We start from the raw sequence: 12,266 nt of genomic DNA, 5'->3' as shown, positions 1-12,266 counted from the left end.
CACACACACACGCGTGTGTTCCTTAGCCATGTTCCAGTGAATCAAGCTTCAATACTGCAATGGCTTTGCAACTATACAATAGTGTGAAGCTTCCTGAAAAGACCATTATTTCAAATCTCCCAAGTAGTTTTCATCTCCAATGACCCTGATGTTGCAGGAATATTAAATTTTCAGTGTCCTTTCTTTACCCTGTAGTTAACATACTGTAACACTCATCTGTTGCTCAAGATAAACCTTGGGATGTACAGTCATCAGCCACTTAGTATCAAAGAAACATCTGTTTAGTACATTCCCCCTACCACCCCCTGCAGTAAAGTTATCCCTCTACACTTGCCGAGCTGTTCTTACAGTAAACAGATGTAAGGAAGTCTCTTCCAACAAATCAATTAATATTTCACACATCATTTTTTTTCTGTCTAAAGAACAAACATGATATAGTTTAAAAATGTGTCATTATTTCACAACTGTACACAGGGAGATTTTGTGAATATTTGATATAGCACTGCTGTCAACAATAGACAAGAAAAGAACAAGTGACTTGTTGTCAGGAATGTTTACGTGAGCTGGGGAAATTTACTCCAATTTGTCACAAATTCAATAGACTGAGCCTGGTTAACAGTGACAGTTCTGGGTAAATGAACTCTACAAGCACAGCCAACAACTGTGGCGCTCTGTGATCACTTTTATTCTCCCATAGCCTGAACATACTTCTGCTAAAATACCATTAATTTTCTGCTTTTAAAAAGTGCTTTTTAATGCCTACTATTAAACTTTTCCAAAAAACTGCCATTTTTGTAGCTGCCTTATACATTGTTACTGTATAAATACATTATTAAATGAGTTATTACCTATGTACAGAGTCCACCAGAAAAATGTACACACACTTTAAGAAACGAAAAGTATTACTTGTGTGTTTATTTTACATTTAATAATTGATCAGACATGCTGTACAACCTTCAGTTTAGCACATAGTTACTTTAAATGTTCAAAATGTTCACCATTGGTGGCTGTGTACATAACAGAACGACAAGCGGTTGCTGCAACTACATCAGTCAATGTTACAGTGGAGATCGCTGCACATGTTGCTGTAATCTCCTGATGAAGTTCCTCCAGCGTGCATGGCTTACGTCGATAGATGTTATCTTTCACAGTTCCCCACAAGTAAAAGTCCATAGGTCTTAAGATCTGGTGACTCTGGAGGGAACTCAATTGGGCCCTGTTCATCCAATCCAGTGCTCTGGAAAACTGTCATCAAGGAAAATTCGTACCCCTGGGTGGTAGTGTGGTGGTGCCTTGTCCTGTTGGTAGAAGACCACTTCATCAGCTCCATAAAGTTCATGTATACCTGGCAAAATTAATGTGCATAACATTTCCAGGTACGCTTCTCCAGTGACAGTAGCATCAAAGAAAAAGAGTCCCACTAAGCCCCTAAGGTTTATTGAAAAAGGAAGAGACCTATATATGTGCTTCATCGATTTAGAAAAGGCATTTGACAATGTGGTTTGGGACAAGCTGGCGACTATTATGAGGGAAAAGAGAGTGGACTGGAAAACCAGAAGACTTATAAACTCATTGTACCTTAATCAAAAAGTTTCAGTTAAAGTGAGAGGAGAAAGTACAAACTGGATCAGACTAGGGAAAGGAGTAAGACAAGGATGCAGTTTATCACCTACTCCTTTCAACCTGTACTTGGAAAATATGATTGACCAATGCTCATTAGATGACAAAGGAGTAGAAATTGGAGGAAGAAGAGTAGGGTGCTTGAGATTTGCTAATGACATGGTCCTTCTAGCCACAGGGGAAAAAGAATTACAGGATTTGGTGGACACCATTGCAACTAACGGAAAAAAATATGGAATGAAAATTAACACAAATAAAACAAAAGTATTGGCAATAGGAGGAAATAAGGAAATAAAAATTGTGCTGAATGGAGAAACACTAGAACAGCTGCAAAATTTTAAGTATCTTGGAAGCAGGGTAAACACCGACTGGAAGTGCACCACAGAAATTAAAACAAGGATAGCAATGGCAAAAGAGGCGTTTTATAAGAAAAGGAGAATCTTCTGCAGCGGTATGGGCAGAGAACTCAGAAAGAGACTCATAAAATGTCTTGTATGGAGTGTTCTTCTATATGGCGCTGAAACATGGACTATGAGGAAAAAGGACAGAGAAAAGCTGGAGGCTTTTGAGATCTGGACATGGCAGAAGATGGAAAGAATAAGTTGGATGGACAGAGTAAAAAATGAAGAGGTACTGAGAAGAGTGGGAGAGAAAAGGTAGTTACTAGATGTAATAAAGAGAAGAAAAAGAAATTGGATTGGGCATATATTAAGAAAGAATGACGGACTGATAAAAATAGTTTTAGAAGGTTATGTAGAAGGGAAAAGGAAGCGAGGAAGAAAGAGATTCCAGATACTGGATGACATGATGGACGGTACAACATACAGCAGCCTTAAGAAGGAAGCAATGGATCGCAGAAAATGGAGAGGCAAAGGACCTGCTAATATAGCAGATAACTGATGATGATGATAAGCCCCTAGATGTTAGTCCACACCACACATTAATCCCTGGTAGATTGACCACTTTATCCACAAAAACATGCAGATTTTCCGGTGCCCAGTGAACACTGTTATGCCGATTCACGGTTCCATTAAGTTTAAATTGTGCCTTGTCACTCCACACTACCTTCATCACAAATTGTTCATCATCAGTTACCATTTGCTGATACTATTCGTAGAATTGCATTCAGAGAACAGGATCGTCATCATTAATTACGCGCAGTAATCGTGGAATGTAAACTTTCCACTTTGCGGCTTTCAGAATTTTTCTTACACATTTACTGCTAACCCCTGCTTGCACATTGCATAACAGACTTCTGTGGCGAATCAACAAACATTTCCTATACGAGAGCAGATGAACCAGGACATGTAGCTGTATGCTATCTTCCTGATCTTCCTTTGTGAAAATCACAAACGTTCCATGCAATTCAAACTTGTCAATGATGCGTTTAATTGTTACGCGAGTTGGCGGTTCTGTTTCGAACTCCCGCCTCCATGGATGTTGCACTTCAGCGGCATTATCAAATTGTAAAACTACTTCACAATACATTTTCATTGCTCGAATGTCAAGCGTGTTCCAGCCATCTTGTTTTCTGAATACCAAGATGAAAGTACTAACATCTGTTGAGCCCAAGACCAGACTACAACACACTCATAACTCAAATTGAATGATAATATCGATATCTCGGTAGAGCCTGACAAAGAGTGTATACATTTTTTTGGCGGACTCTGTATATAAAATAAAGTTTCTATGTTACTGTATATATGTTGTTATATTGAGGAACTTCACCATCTTTGATATGAAATTGCTTTAAATTTTATTTTTATGTAGATTGAAATAATCTTATTTACTAAACTACTGGGATAAAGATATTTTACTTATTGTAATTCTGAAATTTTCGTCCTCTGTTTTTCACTCGTATGTGGATATTTTGCTGGATTCCGCTTCAGTCATTTAGTCTTTGGGATGGTTATGTGCACAAATTTTGCACATCCAGTACTACACATTTCCCGTAATATTCATGGAAATAGTCATATTTCTAGAGTTTATTTTTGCCATCCGAATTTACATTGGGCCAGTAACTGACTAAACTTTAATTCCATTTGATATCTGTGTTTGTGCTAAGTTTGTAGTTGTTTGGGGGCACTACCAGCTATTATTTATGATGTGTGCACCACTTTTTGAGTCTGTGTTTTGGGGAGAGTTAGTTAGTTACACGTTCTGTGGATCATTTTGGACAGTAGATCATAATAATGTGGAACAAGTTATTTCACATTCACGTTGTAAATTACATATGGCTGCATCCTGAACAATTCTTCTACAGAATAGAGAGTTGTCAAGGAGAGACTTTCCAGTTTGTTGTCAAGTTTTACTTTGCTGTCTGTCAGGCATTTTGTATTACTGGATAAGTGATCAAAATGTCTTATTGCATAATTGTGCACCCCTTATTGAGCTAAAAAAAATCTTAATGTGGAGTGAGGTGGGGAGATAATGGTTCTGTGTGGTGTTTGTTTAGTGGGGAAGAGTGAGTTGGCCTAAAAGTGTCAGGTTTGTTTTGTGTTCTCTGCGATTTGATCTGTTCTTCATATCTTATATAAAAAATCCTGCTCTTCTAAACTCTGTATACTGCAACTAAGTTCCTACACACATCGTTTTTGTCTCAACTTTGGGGCTGTTTCTGTATTAATCTGTTAGTGATATTGTAATTTTACATTCTGGAATATAAACTCAGTAACTCTGGGAGAATGAAAAGTACTGTCCCTTGTTGGTGAGTTAATTGTTGTTTCTGCACATGAAGTACTTTATCCAGTATAATGCCGCACTTGCTTGGCTCCTGTTAGTTTGTTCGTAGCCTTGTCGGTCACAGTTTGCGAAGTCTGTGAACATGTAGTTCAGGCCGTGTGACAAGAACAAGCAAATTAGTGATTCATTCACAGTCTTTAGCTGGCAGAACCTTGCAGTACCCATTTACAGAGCTGGTTTTTATTGTGAAAACTTTTGGAAGACAGGCTCATTGGTTACCACACAACGGGAATTCCAGAGAGAATTCAGTGTGCGCAATGTTCCAACAAAGGCAAAAATTTTGTTGATTGTAAGGGAGCTGGAGACAACTGGTTTATTAAATAGTGGCAGTGGTAAACATATACCATCAGTGAATGCAGACGTTATGATAATGTTCGAAGACACTTGGAGAAGTCTCCAAGGAAATCATTGCGTCAATTGAGTTAGGAGACAGGTATTACATGTGGCATATGCCAAAACGCTCCAAAGAAATTGGCATTGCGACTATATTGAGTTCATATGATGGAAGGATTACAAGAAACAGATCATGAGAAAAGTACATTTTGTTGTCAGTTGTTTCAGGGGTTTCCTATTCAATGTCCAGACACTTTCTACATAACTTGATTTACAGATGAGGCATGGTTCAGTCTGTTGGGATACATCAACACACAAGACAGCTGGCTGGTGTAAACCCCCTATATCATCCATGAAACCACTGCATGATGAAAAGCTTAGTTTGTGGTGCACGGTGTCAGCATCCAGGAATGTTGGCCCCATTTCTTTGATATGACCATAGACACTACAGTTGATATGAGCATCTTCAATATAGTAGTAGATCAGCTGGATGACATTGAGCTTTCAGAAGGTGATTTGCAAAAAGACAGAGCGTGTCACACGTCTAATGCTTCTATGCAGCTTGTAACCAGTTTTTTTTTTTTTGTGGGCGAATAATCTCAAAAGAATTTATGGCCCTCTGGATCACCTGACAGCCCAGTTTTTTCTTGTGATGTTACCTTAAAAGCCAAGAATAGAACATGGACAACTGCAGAACTCCAAGAGGCCATTACACACGAAATAAAAAAAGATGATACGCTCCAGAGAATGTCACGGAATTTGGTGAAACGAGTACAGTTGTGCATCGATCCTGGCGGAGAGCACTTCCAACATTTGCTGTGAGGACTTTGTATGTATGTGTGTATGTACATACTATGTTTTCTCCCAATTGTGTATTATCATCTCCCAAAATTGTAAATGTGGGTCACATACAAGAATATTTAAGGAAGGGGTGTGTGTGTGTGTGTGTGTCGGAGGGGGGGGGGGGGGGGGGGGGTTTGAATCAGACTAAACAACATCTGTCTTACCCTTTCTCATCATCTGATGAAACCATTGAACTCTCGCATTTGGTTCTTCTGCACGTCATCTTCCATCAGTTGGCACAGCAATCTCGTATTGTGTGTTGTGCTGTATGTTTCCTGGAAAACTTTGACTGACATCTGGTGCATCTGTGATGGGGCTCAGGACTGGACTAGGCTATGTACTGTCAGTGTGACAGCAGTGTAAAAGCATGTCACAGGTATTCGTGTGCATTTTTCATGATTGTAGGTTTGTAGTATATCAGTTCTGTCTGCAAATGTTGATTGAACTAGCAGTCTATATAACTGTCACCTTTATATGCTCCTGAGCTGCATCTAAGTTTATTATATCATTCTTCAGCATGAAGAAGTTTATTGTAGCGTCCTTTCAGAGCTTGATTAGATTAGATTAGATTAGATTAATACTAGTTCCATGGATCATGAATACGATATTTCGTAATGATGTGGAACGAGTCGAATTTTCCAATACATGACATAATTAGGTTAATTTAACAACATACTTAAGTTAATATAACAACTTTATTTTTTTTGTGTTTCTTTGTTTTTCTTTATTTTTATTTTTTTTAATATTTTTGTTTTTTTTCTTTTTTTCTTAATTTATATCTAAAAATTCCTCTATGGAGTAGAAGGAGTTGTCATTCAGAAATTCTTTTAATTTCTTCTTAAATACTTGTTGGTTATCTGTCAGACTTTTGATACTATTTGGTAAGTGACCAAAGACTTTAGTGCCAGTATAATTCACCCCTTGTAAAGAAAACCCTTGAACTACTCATGACTTCATAATTTAAAATACTCTCACCCTTACTATTAAGCAGTAATATTTCCAGTTCTTCACCTAAGTACAGTTTATACTCTTTCTGAAAAGTCTGTTATACTTCAGGATATAAATCCAGTTGGACTAGTGCATGTCCGTTATCGCAAACCGGGTTGACTACTACTGATTTATTGAAGTTGTTCCGTCTCAAGGCATCTCCATTCTCAGTGTACCTTGTTTCAAAGTTCCTACCCTATCCATCCTACATATTTAACATTACACAATGTGAACTTAACGTTGTATACAAATGATGTATTCCAAATGTTTTCAATACATGGTGCACTTTGCATCCCAGCTAGCACATCATTTTAAAGGCAAATCTGTTTTTAAACTGTTTGAAAATGTGAAACTTCAGTTTCTCCACATGTAAAATATTCAAACCACTTGCAGGAATGCAGAAGTGTAATGTCTAATTCTTGATTCTGACTTTTCGACAGGTGCACACCCAGCCATTTTCAGAGCACAAATGTGAGCACCCTCCCCAAGGAAATTTAAAACCTCAGTATGTGGGGCATATACAGAAAAACAATACACCCACCATAAATGCCAGCATCACCACACAAAAAAAGATGACCAATGTCAGACGTTATCAGCAGTGAACATTAATTAACAATTTATGATCAATTAACATTAACCCTGTTACCCTTGTTTCATCAGAGAGAGAGAGAGAGAGAGAGAGAGCAGGATTCCAAGCAGAAAATAAGGGAAACAAAACCTTGTCTCTCTTTATAAGGTCAAATGCGAATTTAATACCAACTGCTTCCCTAATAACACTATCCCAATAGCTGAAAGTGCATGCTAGTACCTGTGTTGTAACATTCTGTAGAATGACTGGTACCAAGGCAGAGGCATTGTTCTACAGTGTTAGATTTAATCAGCTGTTGTAAGCATATGTGAATGCTTACACTTAAAACATCAGTTCTGCACATTGCTGATGGTCTGACTGATCAGTGACATGCCACAGCTGTAAAGGATATGGTAGACACCCATCTTATGTAAACCGAAGTCACGAGTTACAGACCTTAAGATCCCTAATCGTAAGTGGGGCTGAAAAACATGTTTCAAAGCATCTTTCCACAGAATATGACCAATCCTGTTGGAAATGCTACATGTATAAGGCAAAAAGGTCATAGACTTAGGTGCCACCTCATTGTTTTCATCACTTAGCTGTCCACAGTTGGTTGATAGTGCAACTCACATCTAATCTGTCTTTCATTATTATCTTTCTGGCCAATGGTGACCTTGAGATTGGTTAGCTTGGCTTGCAAACTTTCAGGGTCTGATATGTCATGGCTCTATGAAGCAAGGTATGAAGTATTCCTTCATACTGAGCCAGTTGGTGACTACTATCAAACTAAAGATATAAAACAGTGTGAGCTGGTTTTCTGTACCAGGTTCGATTCCCGGCGGGGTCAGGTATTTTCACCTGTCCCGAGATGACTGGGTGTTTGTGTTGTCCTCATCATTTCATCATTATTCATGAATGTGGCGAGTTTGGACTGAGCAAAGGTTGGGAATTTGTATGGGTGCTGATAACCGAGCAGTTGAGTGCCCCACAAACCAAACATCATCATCATCATCATCATCATCATCATCATTTGGTTTTCTGTAAACAGCATGTTCAATGCACTATCAACTTTCCTCCTCACTGATACATGAAGCAAGGAAAGGCAGCCATTATTTTCAAAATCAATCATTAAGTGAAAATTCTGGTGGATTGAATTCAAATATTCTGAAAACCTGTTTAAATTGTCACTTCTGTGGGGCCAAACAATAAAATAATTATATCTACATACCTTGAAAAAAATGCACAGGTTTCAATGCTGCCAGTGCAGGGCATGTTTTTCAAAGTCTTCAATAACACATTGGCAACAGACAAAGGGCTCCCCATTGCAACTCATCTATCTTTTCATAGAACTGGTCAATGAAAAAATAGTGATAAGAAATAAATGCACATTCAAAATAGGTTTATTAATTCAGCACCAAACCTAACCTCAGTTAAATGTAAGGAATCAGACAGAGTAACCCAAGTGGAGAAAGATACCACATCCACATACATATTCCATAAGCCACTTTATATTGCATGGCAGAGGGTACCTTGTAATATACTAGCCATTTCTTTTTCTGTTCTGTAGCAAATGTAGCGAGAGAAAAGGACTGTTCAAAAAATTCCGGAACTCTGTCCACAAGATTTTTCTGCAGCACTTATGTTTTATTTATTACGCATCGTATCCTTCGAAATATCCTCCTTTACAGCTGATACACTGCTCCCAATGCCATTTCCACTTCCAGCTCACTTGGTACACTTCTTGCTGGATCACTCGAAGTGCAATCTGTGAATTTTCTTTTATCTTGTCTGTCATTGCAAATCTTCATTCTTTTAATGGGGTTTTCAACTAGGGGCCAGGTTTGGGGAGTACGGAGGATGCACAGTGATTTCATTTTCTGTGCGATAGTCACGCACCGACAAGAATGAATGTGCAGGTGTGTTATTGTGATGCGAGAGCCATGTATTGTCTCACCACATTTCAGGCCATTTCTGTCTCACGTTTCCTCGCAGGTGTTACAACACATCCCCGATAGTACCTCCGATTAACAGTTTGTCCCTGTGGCACAAATTCATGATGAACTAATCCATTTTTCCACAGGTGTACATCCCGTCATTCTGAAGGCACAAATGAAGTGAATGAGTGAGTGCTGTGCAGGGCAGTGTAAGTGGGAAAGAAAGGCAGTCTTCCCTTCCTAGTCAGGAGGAATATTGATGGTACATTGCAACTTGCTGATTATAGGAAGCCAACTCCCAATGATTTGTATCTTTAGACTGATAGTTGTCACCAGCCAGCTCAATGTGAAGGGATACTTTGTAGCTTGGTTCATAGGGCCCATCTCAACTCAGATCCTGAAAGTTTGTCAGCTAAGCTTCCACTCATCAAAGTCATCTTTCACAATAATAGTTATAGTGAAAGACAGATCCAGTGTGAATTGCAATATCGGCCAACTGTGAATTGGTTAAATGATGAAAATAACAAGGTGGCATTTAAGTCTACGAACTTTTTGCCTTACACAGGTAATGTGCTTCAACCACCATCTAAGATGAGTGCCTTTTTAGGGTCTGCGAAAGCTGATCTCTGTTTGCATTAGGTGGGTGCCTACTGAATCTCTTACAGTTGTTGCATGTCATGCATTGGTCAGACCATCAGGACTGTGGAAGACCATTGTACTGGGCATAAGCTTTACACACACTTGCTATAGGCAAGTAAATTGGCTATTGCCTTAGCATTGGTTGTCCTATGGAATATAACAACATAGATATTTTGGCATGCACTTCCAGTTATTGGGATAATGTTACTACGGAGCAGTTGACATGAAATTAGCAAGTAACATTACATGTAAATACAGAGGTGATATGGCCCTACTCAGGTCTGGATTTATCGTTAAGTACGAGGTGCATTCAAGAAACATCGCATTGTTTTAAAATGAGTCCGCGTTCATTGTCAATACGTCCCAGAGATGGCAGCACCGTACAGCAGATGGAATTTTACCGCCAGCGGCGAGAATGAGAACTGTTTTAAATACTTAAAATGGCGACATTTTCCTTACTTGAACAGCGTGCTATCATTCGTTTTCTGAATTTGCGTGGTGTGAAACCAATTGAAATTCATCGACAGTTGAAGGAGATATGTGGTGATGGAGTTTTGGATGTGTCGAAAGTGCGTTCGTGGGTGCGTCAGTTTAATGAAGGCAGAACATCGTGTAACAACAAACCGAAACAACCTCGGGCTCGCACAAGCCGGTCTGACGACATGACCGAGAAAGTGGAGAGAATTGTTTTGGGGGATTGCCGAATGACTGTTGAACAGATCGCCTCCAGAGTTGGCATTTCTGTGGGTTCTGTGCACACAATCCTGCATGACGACCTGAAAATGCGAAAAGTGCCATCCAGGTGGGTGCCACGAATGCTGACAAACGACCACATGGCTGCCCGTGTGGCATGTTGCCAAGCAATGTTGACGCGCAACGACAGCATGAATGGGACTTTCTTTTCGTCGGTTGTGACAATGGATGAGACGTGGATGCCATTTTTCAATTCAGAAACAAAGCACCAGTCAGCTCAATGGAAGCACATAGGTTCACCGCCACCAAAAAAATTTCGGGTAACCGCCAGTACTGAAAAAATGATGGTGTCCATGTTCTGGGACAGCGAGGGCGTAATCCTCACCCATTGCGTTCCAAAGGGCACTACGGTAACAGGTGCATCCTACGAAAATGTTTTGAAGAACAAATTCCTTCCTGCACTGCAACAAAAACGTCCGGGAAGGGCTGCGCGTGTGCTGTTTCACCAAGACAACGCACCCGCACATTGAGCTAACGTTACGCAACAGTTTCTTCGTGATAACAACTTTGAAGTGAAGTGATTCCTCATGCTCCCTACTCACCTGACCTGGCTCCTAGTTGACTTTTGGCTTTTTCCAACAATGAAAGACACTCTCCGTGGCCGCACGTTCTCCAGCCATGCTACTATTGCCTCAGCGATTTTCCAGTGGTCAAAACAGACTCCTAAAGAAGCCTTCGCCGCTGCCATGGAATCATGGCGTCAGCGTTGTGAAAAATGTGTACGTCTGCAGGGCGATTACGTCGAGAAGTAACGCCAGTTTCATTAATTTCGGGTGAGTAGTTAATTAGAAAAATAATCGGAGGCCTTAGAACTTGAATGCACCTCGTAGGAGTGGGAGTGAGAGGGCTAGGCCAAGTTCTGGGGGATTGAGCAATACAGGCTCTGACAGAGATAATAGCAAGTGGCGTGCCTCAGATTAGGCAACTCTCTCAATCCAAATATGCACCCAAGGTACAGGGTACAGGATCACTGTTGGGCGCGGAAACCAATGTTGGCCCTGCAGTGATCATAAATACAGACGTTTCTTGTCTTCCCAAACCTTAAGTGTGTGTGTGTGTCTATATGGGTAAGACTATTAAATGCCCAGAATTATTTTACCTTTTCAATATTAACAGACATAGATAAAGGACTACAACAAGGTAATCATTGAAGCAACAAGTAGCAGGTATTACTGACAACAGTAATACTTATCGCCAGACCTGCTGCGACCGAGCATATACATACATTAAAAATAAGGTAGTAGAAACAGCAAAAAATATATATAGAACTATGTTATCTTGCTGACAACGAGGTAGTAATCTTGCCAACAGTATTTAATAATCACAGAGCAACAATGTATTTGGTTATAACAGTAATTTCAACTGTTCCCTCATTGAACACTCAACGTCACTCCGTTGAAAGGCTCCTCGTGTTCCTTGAATTTAAACAAATTGTCATTCAATGGTGCATGTCAACGACAATAGGAAAATTTGGAGAACACTGCAAGAAAGTCATGACATGAATCTGCAAGATGCAAACTTGCAGATCAAATTGACAATTTACCATTTAATGGTGAACACACACGTGACCACAGTCAGATTCAAACTGTTAAACAGTGAGCACTCTACCAGGAGGCAATCTCGCCAGTGCAACCTTGTGGGCAACAAAATAAATAACAAACAACTGGCACATAATAGCAACCAAGAGTCTAGTCTGTGTGAGGCAGCTTCAAATACCAACGGCCACAGTTTCACAGACCAACAGCCACAGTTTAAACCACCATGTACTCTTTAAGGGGGTTGGGGGGGGGGGGGGGGGGTTCAGTGCATAAGGAAAGAGGAATCTTACCCCCAAGAAGCTGGGA

General features: G+C 39.8%; 1 protein-coding gene across 4 annotated transcripts in view; it reads left to right on the top strand.

Moving 5' to 3' along the window:
- Window positions 1–12,266, top strand: part of LOC126483972 (centromere protein I-like) — a 393,190-nt gene that overhangs the window by 237,603 nt on the left and 143,321 nt on the right. The window lies entirely within an intron of this gene.

This window comes from Schistocerca serialis, chromosome 1, assembly GCF_023864345.2.
Source record: "Schistocerca serialis cubense isolate TAMUIC-IGC-003099 chromosome 1, iqSchSeri2.2, whole genome shotgun sequence".
Classification (NCBI taxonomy): domain Eukaryota; kingdom Metazoa; phylum Arthropoda; class Insecta; order Orthoptera; family Acrididae; genus Schistocerca; species Schistocerca serialis.
This window is presented reverse-complemented; position numbering and strand designations above follow the sequence as displayed.